General features: G+C 41.4%; 1 protein-coding gene across 16 annotated transcripts in view; it reads right to left on the bottom strand.

The window, feature by feature from the left end:
- The window catches only part of MBNL1 (muscleblind like splicing regulator 1), a 155,447-nt gene extending 132,744 nt beyond the window's left edge, over positions 1-22,703 (bottom strand). For all 16 annotated transcript variants that reach the window (XM_069975448.1, XM_069975454.1, XM_069975451.1 and 13 more), the window contains exon 1: positions 22,508-22,703. The gene's annotated coding sequence lies outside the window, so the exon portion shown is untranslated. The remainder of the gene's footprint in view (positions 1-22,507) is intronic.
- Between the last annotated feature and the right edge of the window lie 252 nt (positions 22,704-22,955).

The following is a 22,955-nucleotide window of genomic DNA, read 5'->3' as shown; positions in this document are numbered from 1 at the left end:
AGTGCGCATCTAAGGAAGAATAGGGGCGATTTATCGTTACATGTAGATGGTATAATATACATGACAACACCGCCTCTCTACGTGTGTGTGCTCCCAATGCAGTATTAGTCGCAGCATCAGGAGTTGCTGACAGTGCCCAATTCCCTGCACAAATAATGGTAGTCAAGTTTGCCAATTAATCCCTACCTTACTTTTGTATGCCCTAGATCCTTCTACAGTATATTCATTTATGGTTGCAGTCCTTTTTCTTATAACAGTAACCCCAGGGGGGTAGTTAGGATTCACGGGGCCCCATAGCAAAACTTTTTAAGGGCCCCCCCCTACGCACAACACAAAGCACTGCACACACATATATATATATATATATATATATATATATATATATATATTCGGTACTGTTGGTGCACTGATAATCCCTGACCTCTGCATGGAGCTCTGCACATTTTCCTTTCCTACTTGATTGCGCAGCTGGAGAACAGAGGTCAGAGGTTATCAATGCAGTGAAGCAGAGATCTCTGTCTTCTGCTTGTTAACCCTGCTTGTTTTTTGTGTTGCAGCATGTAAGTAAACATTGGGTCACTTACACACTGCAGTACATAAGGGGTTAAGCAGAAGGACACGCGCTCTTACCTTCTCCCTAGGGCCCCCCTCCTGCATGGACCCCATAGCAATTGCCTTCCCTGCCTCTATGGTAGCTACGCCACTGAGTAACCCCTCTTCACCTGCCCCACATGGCCAATGACACAGACCTTGCACCAGGAGATTGTTCATTTACGTGCTCTCAAGTTCCTGCACATAGCGCCATCTGCAGGATGAGATCACCAAATTGTAGCACATTTTTTATTAAGCATGAAACCACCAGTTCCCAAATTGGTTGATGTGCTCCCAAATGGAGAAGGGACTACGTCTGCATTCGGACCATTACTAGGGAGATATTCTATGCAGAGGAGACTTAGTAGAAGAAGAAATGTGCATTCTCTGTGACATTATACAGATAACTAATAAAAGTTATCTGATGTGCCTAATATTAGTGACCTATACACAGGGGCTGCAGGGAACACACTGTCTCAGGTGCCCGTAACAACCAGGAGCACCATATATAATGAAAACTGCGGTACAATAATAGCAAGCAACTGAGCATTCAGTTCCCCTGCAGCGCCCCTACAGGAGAAATAAAGCATTACACAGCTGATATTACAACCATTGGGCAGGCCAAGTCATTTACAGAAATAGCAGTTCCCCTAAATTAAGAGGTGCTCTTAGTATCCTCAGTCTTATTTAAAGATAGTACTAAAAGAAGGCATAGCTCTTTGGTAATTTAGAATTATGTAATGATGTTATCCTGGGGGGGGGGGATTGATTGATTGATCGCTTATCGTTTTCACTTCAATGGCAGCCAAAGATAAAGTACTGAGCCAAGTGTTCCTGGCCCCGCTCCCTTAGTGTGGGTGCCAAAGAGCTGATTGGTGAGGTGACCGGGTATTGGCACCCTGCTGATCAACTATTAATAGCCCATCCTTTGGATAGGCAATCCAATATGTCTTCCTGGATACCTTCTTTAACAGACCTTTCCGGGCCATTTCTATTGTATAGTGCTATACCTTGTGCATAGTGGGAAAATAGCTTTACGTTAAATGGAGCACCTTATGTTGATCAGCAGATAAAGGAAACAGTTAACCTTCCAGGTGTTAAATCTATTGTAGTGAGTAAATGTTCAGACTGTGATGCTTTCTAGACCTATCATGCCATTCTATATGATATACTATATCATGTCATGCTACTATATGAGCCTATAACAGACTAGTCCTGGATTATTTACAATGCTCTATACCAAGCTTACAAATAGATCCAATTACCCAGCAATCCTTTCTGTTATATCATTCAGAGATCATTTAAGTGGCTCCTAACTGCATGCTGCAAAAGCAATGCAAACTCATTCTATGAGATCTGCTCTGATGCCCAAGACTAGGACAGTCCTAATGCAGTCCTGAAAACTGATATGTGTCATTAGCCGTCTAAGTAGCGTATGTGCAAAACCGTACTGTTCTGAACGCTCTCATAGCACCACTCAGTCAAGCAAAATGCCTCTGCAGTGTTCCTGGGACAAGACCCCTACTGTGTAGCCCATTGATACCATGCAATTACTTATTCACTAAGCTGCGCCAGTCAAATGTGACACGCCATATGCTTAAGCAAGGGGTTTTAGTTAATGACACCCAGATGTGAATAATACAATCATTCTTCACATATGCAATTTTTCTCTATTTCTATATCTTATGCTGAGTTTACACGCAGCGATAATTCGCCCAATCGATCGTTTAACGATTTTGAAGCAACGATTTGGTTTTTATAACGATCAGCATTTAGACGAATAAATCGTTAGAAAAATTGTTAGAAAATTTGTAAAAAGAATCGTTATTATCGTTTTTAAGATCGCTTAAGCCCATCTTTCACATAGGGTGAATCTTTGAAAGACTGTTTACACAAATCTGCAAATTTTTAGCGAACGACGATTTGAGAACATGTTAAAAAGATCAAAATGAACAATTTCTCGCTCGTCGCTTGATCGTTCGATGTGTTTACACGGAAAGATTATCGCTCAAAAGCGATTGTTATTGCGTAAAATTTGAACGATAATCGTTCTGTGTAAACGCAGCATTACACTGGACAACAAATTTACAGCAGTCATGCATATGATAGATTGCAGGTATATACAGGGTAAGGGGGTTGCATGTTGTAGACCTATAATTGTCATAGCCTGTCAAGTTGATAAAATATTCATTCATCTGATTCTTAAAGGAGACCTGTCACTCCCATGCTGGGGGACAGGCTCCCGACCCCCAGCTAGATCCCCTTATACTGACCTCATCCCGGCGAGTCCCACTCCCTGAGCTGGTCCCGGGACGGAGATATCCTGGTCAGAAGCCGGCGCGAACGCTGTGGAGATAGGTCCATAGAGAATGAATGGAGCCGCGCGCTGCAGAGATGAGTCCGGCTCCATTCATTCTCTATGGACGCCGGACCTCCACAACGTGCGCGCCGGCTTCTGACCAGGATATCTCCGTCCCGGGAGCGGGATTCGGCGGGATGAGGTCAGTATAAGGGGATCTAGCTAGGGGTTTGGGAGCCTGTCAACCCGGCACGGGGGTTACAGCTCCTCTTTCACGTGTAACTATGATTTTAGGGAACTTTTATGAGAAGCTGTCCAAGACTATATCTGCCCATTCTATCACTAGCATATGCCATTTCTCCAACTGGTTACCACCCTGCACACTCCATCTCTGTGTCTTCTTCCCCTGTGTCTGTAGTGTGGATGCAGACTAGCCTCTATGCTGCCTCCTATACACACATAAAAAACAAGATCCTGCAACCCTACTGTACCTCACTGTAACAAGCCTTCAGAAGTTCCCAGTCCGGCACTGAGCATTGTGACATGTGGATCCAACGTTTTCTGTTGCCACAAAGTGTGCACGTTGCACAGTCTCTGCTCTTCCTGCTTACTCATCCCCCTGAGCCCCTCCCCCCTCCATAGACTAAAATAAGCTGTGGAAACAGGTCTTCACTTTGCTTCTCTGTGATGTAGGCAGTATTTCCCGTCCGGCATGATGTATCAATATCATGCCGGGAGCGGGGAAACTGTTTAAATCTCGGCACTGAGCTATGTAGCTGTGTCATTACAGTGCCATGGAGATTTATGCCGGGCGGGGAAACACTCCAGGACAGGGATTCCACGTCTGTGTCGTCCGTGTTTACACAGAAAGATGTCTGTTAGCCTTAAATTTTACCGATGCGCAAAAGATCCGGTCAGCCAGCGAGCAAGCGTTTCCCCGATCCTCGGCTGATCACTGACACTTTTACACAGGCCGATTATTGAACAAATGAGCATTTTTAGACACCCTAGAGAAGGGCTCTAACTTCTGTACTCTTGCAAAGTCAGCTCCATAACAGTAGGGAACTATTACTGTTTGTCACAACACAGAAACAGGTTACAGAACTATCAATCAACCAAGGGCCTGAAATCATATCCATGTACAATAAATAATGTACTAATGATATTTTTATTTTTTCATCTTTTTTGGTTGTTCAGAGCATTTTTGGCAGCTCTACATCAGACCCCTCTATAAATTTAGCTGTGGATAATTGATTGCTCATAAAATATAAATTATAGAAATATGTTAAACGGCAACGAAACATAAAAATAAGAACTCCTCACCACTGCAACTCATTCTAATTAAAAAAGTCTCGATGAAAATATATGGACTCTGAATTTGCATGCTGTGAGACAAATTAAAAATACAATGTAAAACTATAGCATTACAGCAAAGAGAAAATCGATTTTTGACTGCAAATTAAAATTTGTCATTAATATTTAATTTAAAAAAATACATTTTGTCATTCAGGGCTGTAATTACTTGCATAGAATTATGATTCTGAATAGCAGCATTTGTAGAATTACTTGTAGGAACAATGGCACATTTCAAAATAATATTTCTGAGATGAGTAATTTGTGTTCATTGCTAGATATTACCATCTGACAATGAAATCCATTTTTATAAGATTTTCATTTGAATTAGCGCCTGTTGTTCATGTGAAATATCAGTTCTATTTGTGTCTCATATTTTTTATATACTGCAATTGTACAACTTAATCACTCCTTTTTCTTCAGTCCCTTCTATTTCTTCTTGACGACTATTTGTGTAGGTGGCCTAACTCCCTATGGCTGTGTTCCCACTACGTTTTTTCGCCCGTCCACTGTTTGCAAAAGACGTCCGAAAATAATTGTCATGGTCATCATTTTGATGTCCCCGCAGATATTGTCCATCATTTTATACACTGAGAGCATTGGACGTTCGTCATTCCATTGACTTCAAAGCATACAGGTCAGAACAAGCAGACCGGGAGCAATCATAACTTTTGACTTGGCAATATTTTGATGGCAATATTTTAAAAAGTTTTTAAAAAAAAAGTGCATTAGCTAATATAGACCTATCCAGAGTTAATCTCTGTCTCTGCATTAGCGACTGTGATTGAATTGACCAGCTACTTGTTATCCAAATGCAACACAATATCCACGATGCTGTCTATATCTTTTACACTAGACTTTCTTCAGTTATAGTCTTTGATTAACTGATTGATTGATCTGACAATTTGGCTATTTCATTCATACATGTTCAGGAGAAATAACGGAGGAACACCATAAAGCAGAGTGCTAGAAAAATCTGATTCAGGATTATTTTATTTCGAATGGAAGTATTTTCCCAAAATGGCCATGTTAGGAGCGGTGACAGGTTCACACAAAAGAAAAAACGAGCATGCTTTCTAAGTCTCTACGACTGTCTCTTACCCCTAGAAATAAAACCAAACAGGATAACTCAATTGTAGGCCAGACATGACTACTTTATTCATAAAATCCTGTATTATTCCATTAGTGGAATGCTCTAACCACCAGCAATCAAACATCACTGGTAAATATCTATCATATAAACTCATGAAGTGTTCTCTTCCCCTCTAAGTTATAGATGTTTCTCCTTGACAACAGGAAATGGCAGTCATTACAGCTCCTAACAAGGGCGCCTATTTTATCTGAATGTCTAGTTTGCCAAGTGATGCAGGAAAAAAAAGGGCAAAGAAGTTTATATATTATTCAGAAGATGTATCTCTTCGGAAGTCTGGAAAACACAGGTAACATCTATAGGAGCGACAGTGGTTAACCATTTCTTTTCTTGTGTTTGGATAAGTTATGAGATAGGCTGCACAGAATTAAATGGGTTTTTGGGTGAAAGAAATTCAAATATCAATACTACCTGCCTGATCGCTTGCCACTACTGTTCTAATGGTGCCCAGCTCCCTGCTAATCATTACCTCTTGTCTTCTCCTGACACACAAGAAATGTCCAATGAACCAATCCCTGGCCATTGCGATGACCTGCCTTAGAATTTGGTTTCGTGAACATTTTCTTGACTCAAGACAGAAACAAGTCCATTAGCCGTTTATACCCCTAACAGCCTGTGACCAATGTTGTCTTATATAGACAAGTAGAGGTGTCATTGACATATATGCATGTTGCTCTACCTCTTTCTTTTCCAAAATTTAAAGGGAATACTATATGGGTCAGGGGGACTTCACTCTTGAATAGCTCTGTTAATATCTGTTTGTTCATGTTAAGATTTTAACACCCGTTAAAATAAAGAAGGCAGTCACAGACTTTTGGTACTTGCTTTGGTTGCCTCTGTGGTATTCTGTACTCAAACTTAGTACTCCATCCATTCATTGGTTTAACAGAAGACCATCACATATTGTATGACTTTAGGATTATGCTTATACAGTGGGTTAGACACCCCACCACCACCACCACCACCATTGCCCAAGGCAGCAATGATGTTCATGATGTTCATGATGTTCCTTTCACTCCCATAATATCGTATCTATTCAAGTTGGTCCCAAAATGACTCAGATTTATGCCACTAATATTCACCTTTAATGTATCACACTGGTATATCTGCTCAAATGAAGAAAACTAATGTTATTTAACCTTATGGCGGAGATGGAGCTGTCTCGCTGAGTAGGTGCTTCACTAACTAACCTGCTCTTTAAATCTTAAATTAAATTAAGTCAGAAGACAAGTTCCGCTCTCTCACTATGCCTCAGTGCCTCTAGACTATACCAATCCTTTCCTTACTTTTGAGCCATTTATTTTGGATGGTGTGAAGGTCACTCAAAAGTTTGAAAAAGGAATCATTGTTCAGTGACCGAATTATATAAGGGAATTTAGAAGTTTAATATTTCCATTAATCTAGTTAGCTAGAAAATGCCAATAAGGTAGTTGAATACTTATTGTTGTCTTTTTCAAAAGATATAAACCAAAGGGTTCTTGGCCTATCCTACAAACATACAGAATAAAACACATACAAGACTCTCATGTTTTCTGATGTATTTTCCACTACTCAGGTTTGCATGAGCTCCATTTCCAGAAATGATATGTTCAACTACCCCCCTCATGCATCGTCTGATAAATATTCATAAAAAGCGACGGGCTGGCCGAGGCAGATCGGTGCACTGAGGCCTGGTTGTCCTGTCCCCAGTGCACCAAAATACCTCATTAGCATATGACATGTTAATAATAATGTAATTATTAATATACTAAAATAACAATCAAGGTAAGAAAATTACCTTCATCCTCAGCAACATATAAGCAGGTTAGATGCTTCTAAACTGCTTATAGTTTCCCTTTTAGAGAAAAGTAAACTGTTGAAAAACATTAGGTTTTTTTTTTTTTCAGGCAAAACATATAAATGAATTATCCGCAGGATAGCTCCTCAGTCACTGATTAGCCAGGTGCTGATCTGCTGTTCGGAGCTCACACTACACAGTAAATAGCTGGTGCCTTCACTGGACCTGGTTTCTACAGCTCAGCTGGTGTTCACTTACGCATGGCCACCACTACACAATTGCTTTCGGTCCCATTCACTTTGTAGCGCGGATGCCGAAAAGCTGGTCAGTGTGGGTGTCGGCATCCCGCCAATCAGTGACTGATGACCTATTCTGTGGACAGCTCATCAGTATGTTCTGCCCAGACAATAACATTTTATATTGAGCAATGTAAATATTTTACATGTTCTAGTAACTTTTACTAAGATAGTCCGGCATGTACTGTCTAAGGTTCAGTCTGTGCCATATCAATCAGTTCTTTGAAGTGACAGCGTTTACTTTTACCCAATTATTAAAAGCTACTTTTCTAGGTGGATCGACCTCCACCTCTACACTATGGATTCAGTTTCTTTCCAATTTTACAATGCAGAACATGTACCATTTAAGAGCCCTTCCCTGCACAGTCTTTAATTTATTAATGCCCTTCAGGAGACATGATCTGAACTGAACCGAGCAGACTAGGCAACGTGCAGCCATAGCAATGATCTATAAAGCAATGTCCCCACCTCTTTTTCAGTTGAAGTATACCACCAGGAGGTATTGCATCAATCCCGCATTACAACACATTTCAGTTATGAAAATAAACCAACAGCAAAAGGGTTTTGTCCTTGCCCTGCCTGCAAGCCTTTTAGGATTATAATATATAGGAGATGATAAAACATGTCTAGAACAGCTAGGAGCACAAAGAACATTCTGTGAATCAGATTTAATGGGCACCACTTTTTAATGTACATATTTGCAATGTTAGCAAATGTTTCAGGCTGCAGACACTAATGTGGAAGTAAAAACATTTCAGGACTGGGCTAGAGAATGACTGTAGTGCCTTCCTATGGGTGTAGTTGCATCACGCCATTGCGTCCCATATGCATCAACCTGTTTACATTACTATCGCAAGTAAGAAGGTCAAAAGCTCCACATACACATAATTTACATTATGAGAGTAGGACCTTAAAGGGGATGGCCACTTTATAGTAAAATTTTTCAGTGTACAGTATTAGTAAGTGTACCTCATAGAGCTAAAATCAAACTCCCCTCCTCCAGGCTGTGCTGTCCTGCTCTGTGGTGAGTCTGTCCATAAGATGGCCGACGTGGAGGAGCATGTGACCATGCCCTGCCCCCAAATGTCTAACATTGAGCCTTTGTATGCCTATGGTGCACACTTGGCAGCGCAGCATTGTCAGATGCTTCTCCATGTCGGCCATCTTATGGACAGACTCGCCACAGAGCAGGGCAGCACAGCCTGGAAGAGGAGTCGGATTTTAGCTCTATGAGGTACACAGGGTGCTGTGGTCAGTGCATTGAGTACACTTACTAAGGCTGCGTTCACACTACGTATATTTCAGTCAGTATATGTATATTTCAGGCAGTATATTTCAGTCAGTATTGCAACCAAAACCAGGAGTGGATTAAAAACACAGACAGGCTCTGTTCACACAATGTTGAAATTGAGTGGATGGCCGCCATTTAATGGCAAATATTTGCTGTTATTTTAAAACAACGGCTGTTGTATTGAAATAATGGCAGTTATTTACTGTTATATGGCGGCCATCCACTCAATTTCAACATTGTGTGAACAGATCCTTTCTGTGTTTTTAATTCACTCCTGGTTTTGGTTGCAATACAGACTGAAATATACTGACTGAAATATACGAAGTGTGAACGCAGCCCCCAACTGTACACTGAACTAGTTTACTATAAAATAGCCAACCCCTTTGAAGCCCATAGACAGAAGAACTGTTATGAATTACCGACAATTATGGTTTAGGTGCAATGAACAAAAAGCAAGAGAGAAGCAAATTGTTACTCAAAGTGCAACATGATTAACAAGCAGCCTATCACCATCTTTGTGACGTCATCTTTCCTTAATATGTATCCTTCATTTATAATCTGTTCATAGCTTTGGTTTCAAAACTACATAAAAAACTTGAACATGGGAAATCCCCCTAATAGGTCAGTACAGATCAGGCCAGGAGACTTTTTGGTTCAGGGTTCTAATTACATTAACGACTCATGAAAACATTATTGCTGTAACACTGTGTACAAGAATGGACCTGGAGGGACATTTAGTCATATTAAGTTTTGACAATGGTGCCCTATCAAGCTAACTGCCCTATCAACATGGTCTCAGTCAAAGTCCTCTTCAAAATGGCAACTCTTTATTTGCCCCACATGTCTAAGTCGTCAGTATGTTCTACTACTCTCTTGCCTACAGTGGCTATGTTCACACAAAAAAAAAAAAAAGGGAAAAAGGTGTCCGTTTTTTGTTTAAACTCCCCCCCCCCCCAAAAAAAAAAAAGTCTGTTATTGCATCATTTTAATTGACATCAATGAATTGCATTGAAGTCTGTAGAATACTGGACGCTATTTGCACACAATGGGGGAGATTTATCAAACAAGGTGTAAAGTGAAACTGGCTCAGTTGCCCCTAGCAACCAATCAGATTCCACCTTTCATTTCTCACAGACTCTTTGGAAAATGAAAGGTGGAATCTGATTGGTTTCTAGGGGCAACTGAGCCAGCTTTACTTTACACCATGTTTGATAAATCACCCCCAGTGTATTTAATAACGGACGTATTTTGAGTCGTCAAATAATGATCATGACAAATATTTACAGACATTTTTTTGGGGGGGGAAAAACTTACCTTTTTTTGTTGTTCACACAGAGTTTTTTTTTTCCACCATTCTTTCACTATTATAACGATTAAATTCAAAGGATTTATTTAAAAATAAAGACGCACCCAAAGGGTAATCAGTCCACCTGAACTAGAAAAATCTACCAACAGCCATCATTGCACTGACAGACAGCCAAACTGCAAAATAACGGACGTCATTTCATCCTTAAAATAACGGACGTAATTTTAAAAAATTCTAAATGAACAGGAAAAAACTAATCTGAACATCGCCAGTCACTACCACCTATCCTAAGCCTGAAGTCCCTTCAGTTCTACCTAAACTGGCCAGGGACTTCCTCATTCTAAGACTCTATCTTCACACCTGAAACGATTAGGTATACATGCCCACTAGGTTTCCTCTACTAACTAAAAGGGGTTGGGCACATTCATTGCACTTATTATCGTTGAGGTATTCTATGGCTTTGCTGGTAATGGGTGGTGGATTCTGTCCAGAGTTATACTTTAAAATATAAGCCAATATGTATACCTAATATGTATCTATTATATCAGTAATGAAGTGCAGGAGGAGACAAGCTGTAATATTAACTACAGCGATGAAAAATAAAAATACTTGAATGTGTCGTCTCCCCATGTATTACCTCAATAAGTAAACACTAGGTCCGTTTTGGTGTCAGAAGGCTGCAGATTTCTGTGGAAACAATTCCTACTTGTAGCTGAAGGTCACATTTCATTGTACATTTTGTTCCTCACACATTGCACATGGGAATGCATGGGCAATTTAAGCTTACCAAAATAGCTTTTACTATTTTATGCAAGTGAAAATATGAAAAGAACATTCTTTGGAAATGTACTGTATTATGATCACCATCCTGAAGTTTAGGGCAAATACCACATAGTGTAGATGGAGAGTCACCTCTGCAAGTTTAAATTAGTATACAAAGTATGGCTATGTTCACACTACATGCATTCCACAGAAATCACAGCCGCTGCAGGCTGAGGGAATCCCGTCCAGAGTGTATACACATAGTATACACTCCGGCCGGAATCCCTAGCGGCGCCGTAGAAAACTGACATGTTAGCTTTTTGCGGCCGCTATTCAGTGAATAGCGGCCTCAGAAAACCCTGTTAGTTTACACAATGGAGCGAGCGCCTCTGGGCACTGATGCGCCTGCATCAGAACTTAGCGGCACTAAAGATCATCCAGCCAGGATGCAATACCTGGAGTACCGGCCGGAATGATCTTTTCTGAGACCGGCCGTTTCGTGACCTGGCCGGGTCATGGAACGGACAGTCTCATACTACGAGTGACCATAGCCTGCACATAAAATCATCATATGTATGTATGTGTGGGATAAAATGATTTGGAATTATATGTGGGAAGATTAGTAGAATGAACAGATATGCTTTAGGGAATCAGATCAGGGTTTTAGCCACATTAGGATACTCTACTTATTTGGAATCTCTGTACTATTAAAAAGCAGTGGTGCAGGGGACTGTGCTGTCGCATTATTCGCTTTAATGGGACAATGCTGCAGTTCTGTGCATTACCACATACAGACGAACAAGAATGAGTAAAACGTTAAAGTATCTGGGTTGTAGCCCTGGATAGAACCTTGTCAATCTAATATTAAAGGAGAAGTCCGGCCAGAACCATTATTTTTAGCAAGTGCTGGGAAGGGGAAGGATAAAAGAAATAACCTTCTCTTACCTCCCTGGCTCCAGCGCTGGTCGCGTACCACCACTCCGGACCCCAGCTGCTTCCAGGTCTGAGCGGGGACTCATGACGTGTGAGGTCTGCTCAGCCAGTCAGCGGCTGGGGCGGGACCCCACTACGGCCGCTGACTTGCTGAGCGGACCTCACAACCTTGTCACCATCCGTCCATGCTGAGACCAGGAAGTGGCTGGGGACCTGGGCACCGGAGCAGTGGTATGCGGCCACCAGCGCTGGAGCCAGGGAGGTAAGAGCATGTTATTTCTTTTATCCTGCCCAACACTTGGTAAAAAATTGGTCTGGCCAGACTTCTTCCTTTAATGGCCTTTATTTTTCCAATCACTGGGGTCAGCAGTGAGACCCCAACTGATCAAAACTTTTGACATGTCCCTATTACATGTTTTTTCTTTTTTTTTCATGACATTGTCCATTTAAGGGTTTGTTCACACAACAGATTCTCCTGTGGATTTTGGCATGGAATGTGTGTGCATTCATGTCAAAATCCTAGTTAACTTGACCCCTAAACCATGTTACATAGTCCACATCATAGTTTATACAGCACACGCTTCAAAATCCCCCTTGCCTTACTGTGGCAAGTGCTATCATTTAATGGCTGAGAATGGATATGAATGGAACCATAACTTCAATTTCACTAAAACACTAATGATAATATTCCTATAGCTGCAAAAAAGGTATATTGCCCCATCAATGAAGTCTCCCATCCCTCACTCCTACTAAGAGTTCATAGAAAAAATGTATTCTCAATGTAGACATGATTTTTATGTTTATGCTGAGTAGCTACCGTTTGTCCCCACTCCGCACTTATATCCACCATGTTCCCACTGTGTAGGACTCCTACTGGGTCACAGAACGGCCAGCGTCAGAGAAGATCATCCCGGCTGGTACTGCAGTGCCGGCCGGATGATCTTCACTTCTGATGAATTGGGATCCGTGCGTGCCCGCATTCCAATTCGCCTTTGTACACAATGGAGCGTGCACCCAGAGCCGCACGCTCCATTGTGTGCACTGACAGGTTCTCTGCAGCCGCTGTTCAATAAATAGCGGCCTCAGAAAACTTACATGTCAGTTTTTTGTGGTGCCGCTAGCAATCCCAGACAGAGTGTATACTATGGGGGACATTTATTAAGTCCGGCGTTTTTTACGCCGGACTTATAAATGTCCCTGCATCTCCGGCGCTACGGAGATTTATGTAGAGGCGGACTGCCTCTACATAAATCCCGTGCGCGACGGTGCGCACAGCCAAAAACCTACGCCACCTGAAAGGTGGAGTAGGTTTTCGGCGTATCTTTTAGTGTGAAAAATGATAAATTGCGCGGACTCTGAGTCCGCGCCCCCCATTCCGCCCCCTCCACACCCCCTCCCCGCCCCTGGCGTACTTGGTGGAAAGAGGCGATTTGCGAATATTTTATTCGCAAATGGCCGTTTTGCAAATAAAATATTCGCAAATCGCCCCTTCACGCAAAAAAATACGCAGTTTTCCCTTGATACATGTCCCCCTATGTGTATACACTCCATCCGGGATTCCCTCAGCTGCAGCACAATGAAAGTTCAGTAGTAATCACGGCCGTTGTTGAACATTGGCAACAATGGCAGTGATTACTACTGAACTTACGCTGTGTGAACATAGCCTTAAACTGTAAAACAGTGTGGAACTTCACCTGGAACACAAGACTGAGCTCATATGATCAATATTGATTTTCTTCAAGTATACAGGTATGAGAACAGGTAACAGGTGTAAATATTTAGTATTATTTGCTTAATGGTTCTGTCCCCTTCTGTGTGTTGTAGACCATCCTGTGATAATCTGATCATATGTACAGTATGTGGTAATCTGACGCCTATCAGGTGCCATTGCTGCAGGATAAAAGTCATATTAGTCTATGAACCCCTAATAATATGTAACGCCTGTGGTTTTTAGGCGCCACTGATGTCTCTGAAGCACTGTTAATGTCCTGAGGTGTTATACAGTTGATTTTTATTTATTTATTTATTTTTTTATGCATTCAGTACCTATTGCCCTGATTTAGAAGGAGAATCTTTACTTAGCATTCTTTCTGTATGACTTAAAGTAAGGCTCTGCTCCCAGGTGTGTTTTCTTTCCCAAATGGTAGTCTGCAGCACTTATACTCTTATGCATTATTTAGCAGGTGTCATGGTTCCTACACAGACCTTATAATGCAAGTGTAAACAGTGTCTTAAGGTGTAGCTGTCACTTCAGGTTCAGGATGCACTGTCCTGTGTATGTATAGGAGGAGCAGGACTATATCTGTGCATACTAGCACTAGTAAGTACTGTATGTCCTCCTGGTTACCACCCTGTAAACTCCATCTCTGTATCTGCTTCCCTTATACTTAGCTGCAGTGTGGATGCAGACTAGCCTCTGTGCAGCCTCCTATACACTATATACACACCAACAACAAGATTCTTCAGTCCTACCTTACTGTAGCAAAGTGAAGTTCCCAGCACCAGCACTGAGGAGTCTGTGATTCTCTGGCCAGAATACTTGTCAGCACTTCCTGCCCACTCATCCCCCTCAGCCCCTCCTCCCTCCATAAGTTTCTATGGGCAGTGTAAGCTGGACTCCCTCTATGTTGCTGTGCTTGGGTTTCCTTTAGTGATGAATAGAAGAAGTAGATAGATAGATAGATAGATAGATAGATAGATAGATAGATAGACTGACTATTAATTGAATGTAAATGGTAATTTTAAAAGCTTACCTGATAGTGGGAATGATCCAGACTATTGTGTATTGATTTTTGTGTGAGTAGATTATTGTGTGAGTAATGGGTGTTTATGTAAGTGTATATTTAAGAGAATCTGTCAGAATTTGGACCTGACCCAAGTTGCTGACAGTGTTATATAGGTGCCAGCCCCCGAGTGGACATGGTACCTATGGTTTATGTGTCCATGTAACAGATACTGCGCAATTTACGTTTTCTTCTGTAATCAAGAGTGAAAATGGAGCTGTGGCTATGCGGTTATGTCATGGTCTGACACGCCTAATCCCTGGTTCCTCCTCCCTCTTCCATTTGAATAATTTTGTCTCGCTCTCCAGTTAATGCGCTGCTGATGTAAAGGGCAGTGCGCATCCTGCGTCCTAACCCCATGCAGACGCAATTGCTGGGAAAAGCGGCGCACGTGCACTTAGCAGCTGAAGCAAAGTCCCTTTAATATGCGTGCGCTGCTCTTCCTGGCTACGGCACCTGCACGGGCTTAGGATACAGGAAGCATGCCGTCCTTTATATCAGCGGTGCACAAACTGGAGGCTGTAACGAAATTATCATTCAGAAGGAAAAGGGAGCAGGAACAAGGGATTTGGTGTGACACAGTGCGACACAGAGCCACCACTCCTTTTTGACTCTTGAGTAGGAAAAGATGGATTGCTCAGCTTCAGTTACATGAATACACCACAGGTTACATGGATAAACCAGAGGCACTATGCCCACTAGGGTGCTGTCACCTATATAACACTGTCAGCAACTTGGGTCAGGTCTGAGTGTGGACAGATTCCCTTTAAGGGTACAAACACACACAGCGTATACGCAGCAGATACGCAGCAGATTTGATGCTGTGTTCAGTTATTTAGATCTAATCTGCTGCGTATCGCAGCAGTAAATACGCAGCGTATATGCCGTGTGTGATTGTACCCTCAATAGGAATGTAGATCTTTAGAAATGGTGTGTATGTAGTAGTGTGTGCATGGGACGTGTTTGTTGTATGTTTTCTCAATTGCAATTGTGGACATCTATGTGCAGTATTTATATGTACATATATACAGTATACATATACATACATGGGGTCCTGATTCCGAATTGCACCATTATGATAACCTCGACCTACCCCTCCTCCATTTTTGCATTGTCTTCAATGAATAATGGAAAAGAAGAAGTGAAGGTAACCTCTCCCAGCCCTGATGAGTCTCTGTGCACATTTACCAAGCAGGGGGGTTTCCAGCTGCATCTTTACAGCTTCCTGTTTAAACGTCCTTCAATTGAAGTAAAAATATCCACATATGAATGGTAGGAAAGTAGATTCTAATCCCTTGTAATTAGTGTTAAAAATAAGAAAACGGATTGTGGAGCGTTTGGCAATTTGGCAACAGGCCGTACAATCCAAAAGAAGGTTCATATAGTTATTTTATTAGCTACATTGTCAGATGAGATGATAGAGATAGGAGCGACATCATTCCATTTGGTTTGCTCTAATAATGACTTATGACCGTAAACTTTTATATAGACAGACAGTCAACTAGCAAGAGCAATAGGAGGCTAGGACATAAAATGAAAATATGGATTTTTCAAGTTTAGTTGACTTTAGTTTATTGGTTTGAGCATACTGCCCTGCATCTTTTACGATTCTTTTTTTGTCCTTTTGTGGGTTTCTTCTGTGATTCTTCACAGTGGATAAATGTCATCTTGCTGAGTTGCTTATTGCTGTCTTGGGATACAACACAGGCCTGCTGTGCAGTTGTGTCTGAAGAGGACCATTGTGTCATAACCCAGGACAAGAGCAAGAAAAAAAAGCAAGCAAGAAAAGCAGTACATAAGTACAAGTTGCTGGATGTCCACACATGTTATCTAATGTATATCTGTGTATTACGTGTATCTGTGTATTGCGGTGAATGATTTCAGATGATTCACAAAAGCGCTTGTTTGCGGTCGTTTATTGTTAATCAGAGAATACAAAAATTCACATTGTCTAATAGGACTGTAAGTCCTGCAAAATAATTACTTCCAGCCTATGGTTTAACCCTAGATCAGGACTGGATTAACAATATACTATGGCCCAGCCTAGTACGCAGCATATGCCTCACTACATGCTCCTGTACACTGTGTATACTCTGACGCCAGGGAGCCCACCTACCAGTCTGAGCCCACCCACTATGTCACTGACATGGCAGCACCACCAGTCTAAAGGTAGGACAATGAAACTGTCCAAAGACATTTGAAAAGTAGAGTTGTACTTTTTTATTTGTACAATGCCATGTTATTTTACCCCACAAACTGACTTCTCTCTACCTGTAGCTGCCCTCCAATAATCCTCTGCCCCCTGACCATTATTTAAGCTGGTATGTAAACCCACAGGTGGTTGATATGTCTATGAAATCACTGATGTTACCTATTTGCTGCAGAATCTACATGGATCCTGCGTTTGGTAGCTTAGGTGCAGATTAGCCTGACTACCCAGGAATAGTCACTGTACGGACATAGCCTTGATGCTTACTCACTAGCACTATTCTAGCTATGTCGTTCATTTGATTCCAGCTCAGATACATGCATACATTTTGACCCTTTTCCTTTCATTATGGTAGATGTGTAATGTGATCCCAGTTTGGCTACCAGTCTACTTGCTGACCTAGGTAAATAGAAAATTAGTCTCCCCTGTGTATAGGACTTCCTGTGAACCAAAGGATATGTAATCTATCAAATCCCTCCTGGAAGCTGGCAGACCCCTCCCTTTCCCCCAAAGCTTGTTCCCCTACTGTATATATTCCACAATGTACAGAAAGCTGCTGAAACTATCATTCACCTGAAAGAACAGTAATGCAGTGATATAGTAGTTGAGTCACTACAGTGACTACCTGCTGAGTTATAAAACTCTTGCTACTCACACTGTATGTCTATGTTGAGTTTCCTATATCCACTATCCTTCCTATTTCTCCTGAAAAAAATGAATAGTACTACATACGGCACTAGCACCTGCTGCCCTAAAAGGGGTTATCCAGGATTAGAAAGCACAGCTACTTTCTTGCAAAAATAGCACCACCCATGTCCTCAGGTTGTGTATAGTATTGCAGTTCAGCTTCATTCACTTCAAGGGAATGGAGCAAAACCCACAACCTAACTGAGGAACAGTTGTGCTGTTTTTGGAAGAAAGTGGCCATTTTTTTTAAGCCTGGATAATCCTTAAAGGAGTGCTCAGGAGAAAAATAAATATTTTAAAATCAACTAGTACCAGAAAGTACCAGATCTGCTTACTTGTACTTTCCAGAGCAGGAGATGTCTACCTATAGGGATTTGCCACTACTCTGGGCAATTCCTGTCACGGACAAAGGTGGCAGCAGAGAGCACTGTGTCAGACTGAAAAGACTTGAGGTTTTATATATATATATATATATATATATATATATATATATATATATATATATATATATTTATAAATTATTTATTTTTTTTCTTTTAATACAAGTAATAAATGAATATATGACACATTTAAAACAGGTTTTCAAAAGACATAAACAAGATCTGATTGTTTTATTATAGTCTATGCTGGGTTATATGGGCAAAAATAAATTTGCTCTAGTGCTGCTTTAATTATTATGCATTAGGGAGTTTCCTGTCTGTCTAGTTTATAATATATTTGGCCATTACTTAGCATTGTTAACCCATCTACCCTCACCATTTGTTACCCATATTGACTGCAAGTGCTAAGGGTGTTTAATAATACAAGTGCCAGAGACAAGGTAAAATTGCATGCATTCCCCAGCATCAGAGCGGGGATAGCTAGTAAACAGATTTTTTCAATAATGCACCTTGGGGACTTTATGTTTCCCTGCTTGAGCTTTTTTTTTTTTCAATTAGCATTCATCACAGTTTAAGCAGAGTGAGATAGCTGGATCTCTAGAAAATACTTGCTAGACGATGGATACTATTGTGCCTTCTAAGCTGAGTAAATGAGGGCTACAAGTAATGTATAAAATAGCAAGGGAAATCTGTAGATTGGAGAGACCAGATGGTCCCCACGACGCTGCCACCAGCCAGTGTTTTCAGTCTAAAGAATTTTGGCCATGACATCATTTACTGCTCTGACAGCTCAACTTTCCCAAGTAGTATTCATGAGCTATTTTGGAGAAGTGTTAAACCAATCACACAAAATTGTAGGTCTGGATGCGTTCTTCCAAATCTTTTTTTTTTTTCTTTCTCCTTAAATAAACATTCAAACTAACTCGGGAGCAGTTGTTTTATTCTAGCACATTATACATTTCATAAATGGGCTGTCAGGTCACTTAAAGGACTTCTCCCGGACATTAAACGTGAAATAAACCAAGGGATGCTCTCACCCTTTTAACCCATTGTGTCTAAAGGGGTTCTTTATGATGTAAATCTTATCGTTAGGATAGGCCATCATACAGGTGAGATGCTGGGCACACAGAAACAACACTTTGAGGGGTGGTGATGGTCTAGGACATGGGTCTCCAAACTGCGGCCCTTCAGCTGTTGCAATACTACATTTCCCATCATTCCTTGACAACCAAATCCAAAGCTTTAGCTGTCCAGGCATGATGGGAACTGTGGTTTTGCAACAGCTGGGGGGCCGCAGTTTGGAGACCCATGGTCTAGGAGGTTAGACTCCCGCCAATAAACACTGATGGCTTATATTAGGGACAGGCCATTGAAGGTTCAGTCCCAGAGAAGACCTTTAATGGTGGAAAAAGGACATGACAGAAGGAACATCCAGTATATTGAATACATGGGAAGGTTCGAGGCCAAGAGAGAAAGAATAAGCACAAAGGTTAAAATTGTCCTGAAAGATCTGCTCTTATAAAAATTCATACAATTTATTCATAAATAATGGGTTCTTCAGGGTGTGGAGTCCCTAGGAGGCTGGCTGGAAGCCCCAATGGCACAGTCAGGTACTGTGCCTTCTGTACATTTCAAAAATACCTTCAAGAAAGGCCAACCTTTAGGTGCAAAAATGCTTTTAATCATTGGTGGACAGTGTCTGGGGTATCTTGGTCGTTGAGTCCCCTTTACCTGCCTCAGTCTGGCGCCTGGTGCATTAGAATTGTGACATCACAAAGGGGAATACAGTGTCAGACCGAGACGGGGAAAAAGCACTCAATGGCCAAGAAGCTCCGTCTCTGTGACGCTGTCCACCAATGATTAAAGGGAACCTGTCACCAAGACAATGCTATATAATCTATCAGTATCATGTTATAGAGCAGGAAGAGCTGAGCAGATTGATATATTTCTTTATGGGAAAAGATTCAGTATAATTTGTTACATGTTGATTTAAATCCCTGATCATTCTGTGTTAAGGAGTCCAGTGGGCGGTGTCAGTCAATGGACTGGACTCTTTAGCATAGAAACATCAGAGATTTCAATCTGATACCAATCCACTCAGTTCCTTCTGCTCTATTACATGATGCTGATAGCTTAGGTAACATTTTTATGGTGATAGGTTTTTCACCTTAAGGAGGACCTAGACACCTTTTTCAAGGGTATGTTTGGGACAGTACCTGATGGTACCGAAAATTGCACCAACTCAAAGTGAGGTGACAGTATTCCTTTAACAGTAGTTAGACAGTTCCCCACAAATTAAGGGTGCCTTCACACGTTCCGGATCCGCAGCAGATTTCATGAATTTGGTAGTGTGAAGGCCCATGGAGTCACATGCCCGCAGCGGAATTTTCATTCCACTGCAGATATGTAACCTGGCCCCTGTAACCCCCGTAGCTCCGTCCCGGAGCATATATCACCTGCTCTAGGGTCCTGCTTGCTTCGGGGGCCTCCGAGCATCTCCCGACGGTCAGCCAGTCAGTGCGATGTGGTGGGGCAGCACACTGATTGGATGACCGCCGGGCGATGCCGGGAGGCTCCGAAGCAAGCAGGAGCCGGGGGCTAATGGGGCCGGGTTGCATACCTGCAGTGGAATGAATTTTTCTGCTGCGGGTATGTGACCCCATAGGCCTTCATTATACCAGGATCCGCATGGATTTTGTTGAAACCTCGCAGCGTGAAATCCGCTGCAAATCCCGTACGTGTGAAGGCACCCTCACTGCGCGGTGAACTGCATAAAATCATTAGTAAATTTTTTTTTTCCTATTCCATCACACAAATATTTATATTATTTTCGTAGTATAGCTGATGATATATTAAATAATGCTATTTAAAAAAAAAAAAAAAAAAAAAACTATAGCTATAAAATAAATATAAACAATACCTCCATGGCAGGAAGTAGTAAAAACAAGATTTGTATTGATAATCTACCACTTTTATGAATTTTAATGCAACAAAAGAATAATGAGTGGTTTATGGTTTGGCTATGGTAAATATTATATATTATAGGCAGCTTTGAAGTAGTGGTCTCTTCCCATAGAAACATAGAACATCTTTTGTTGTGTATGTCCCGGTGATCAGATTTCCCAAGACTCTGTAGCTACTGGCCCAGTACTGTTTGTTTACTTCCACCGCCATAGTATGTGTCCATAATTTACAGCTCCCCAGTCCTATCCACGCTGTATGTAACCAGATAATCAACTTTATATGTAATATCCCAGAGACTTGTAAAAGAGATATCATGCTGAGGAATATCTAGGTAGGATTATTGATTGCATAAGTCACTTAACATAAGCCATACTAAATCCATACATTGCCTTCTATGATCGTTTTCTCCATCTGATGACTTACACGTTTACATAAGAACAAAAATATTGAAACACAAATAAACCATTAGGTCTCTCCTTGTATGGACACAGTTGTCTTGCTTAGATCTTACAGCATTAGCCTGCTGCATCTACAGCCCCCCTAATAGAAGAACTAGAGAAGGATCTGTCATTTGCCTTTAACTATATCAGGGACAGCTTCAAAGTCTCAACCATAGGTCTGTAGTACATAATTACACAGCGTAACATAAAAAACAACTCCTAGTCTTTGATGCTGCCTGACATCCTTTTTATTACTTGTCAGAAGTAGACAAACAGGGTGAGCGGTATTAGTTTCATACAAATAATGTACAGATGCTATAGAACAAACACAAAGTTCAGGTGTGACTATTATAATCTGACATATGTCATGTCACAATTACAGGGATCCATGAAGCCGAGTTCTTTCATGGATCTTTTCAGTGTATAGCAGCTTTAGCTGTCCCTATGCCTGCCTGCCTGCCATTACTCTAACCACCAGAAAACCACCAGTCACTATGATGTCCCTACCAAGATACAAACAGACAGTCCCTTATATCTCAGCTTCCCAGTTCCCCATGTGACATAGAGGAAGTGGGATATTTCAGGTTACCCCTAGTTGCATATATATATATATATATATATATATATATATATATATATATATTCTTAGAGCAGCTGTTGACAGTTCCGTATGGAATAACATAGTCGTCACGGTTCCTCTCTATCTGTTGTCATTGCGACACTCTGTGCAACATTAAAATCCTCACGTGGGGCGTTTCTACCTTTCAAAACTTGGCAAGAAGCGCACTCCACCGAAATATATCGCGAGCCATATAAGGAGACCCAGTTAAACATGTCATGCATAATTTATATGCAGTAGCAGTCCATTTAACCTCACAGAGAAAAGATTTGAACCTTAGATAGAACAAACATACGTTCACGTTTCAATGGCCTTCCCCTTTAAAAAGACACAGCATATCGTACGTACGTTTAATTTAACCCTATTTGTCGCATGCACCTGTCCTCGTTTCCAGGCTGTAATTACTACCATACAGCAAGACTATAGAAGGTTCTTTGCTAGTATTATATACAGTGGCCTGCAGCCCCCAGGCTTCTTCCAGACAGCTGAAGTGTTATACAGCTGCAGGAAAGCTTGTACTTTTTTTTTTTAGAGTGTGAATCTGCCCCCGAAGCTGTGCCCTCTGTAGCTGCACAATATCACTGGACTGGGGCACCCTGCTCAGTCATCACTCTGCTCAATGTTACAGACTATCATACAGTTGTATAAATGCAAAAAAGCTACTTACCTCTCACATTTTTCAGACTTGCAGACTGTGTACTGACCACCCAAGGCATTGTGTCAATTATTTAATAGATGCAAAATAAAAAGGGCTTTTAGATCCGTATGTCACTGCAGCATTATAATGGACACTGATCACTCAGCTACAGAGAAAAACAGTCTGTTGAACATACTGTAGCTGTACAGCCTCTTATCTGTAATGTCTAGCTTGCCTTGCTTAATGCACTGCCCCTCCCCCTCAGTCAGAGAAACCTACCAGGAAGCATTGGGCGTTCATGTCTGGGGCCTGAGGAATGTGAGAGAAGAAAAAATATCTTTTGCTGCTCTTACAGTGTATGATGTGTTCCAAGTAGCTACATGACGGATGGATTTCACAGCCCGATTAACGTTGTGCTGCAGTTTTATCCGGCGTTCGCAGACGTAAAGTGTAAAAATGTCATTTTGGAGCGAACCCC

This window comes from Dendropsophus ebraccatus, chromosome 6 (genome assembly GCF_027789765.1).
Source record: "Dendropsophus ebraccatus isolate aDenEbr1 chromosome 6, aDenEbr1.pat, whole genome shotgun sequence".
Lineage (NCBI taxonomy): Eukaryota > Metazoa > Chordata > Amphibia > Anura > Hylidae > Dendropsophus > Dendropsophus ebraccatus.
This window is presented reverse-complemented; position numbering and strand designations above follow the sequence as displayed.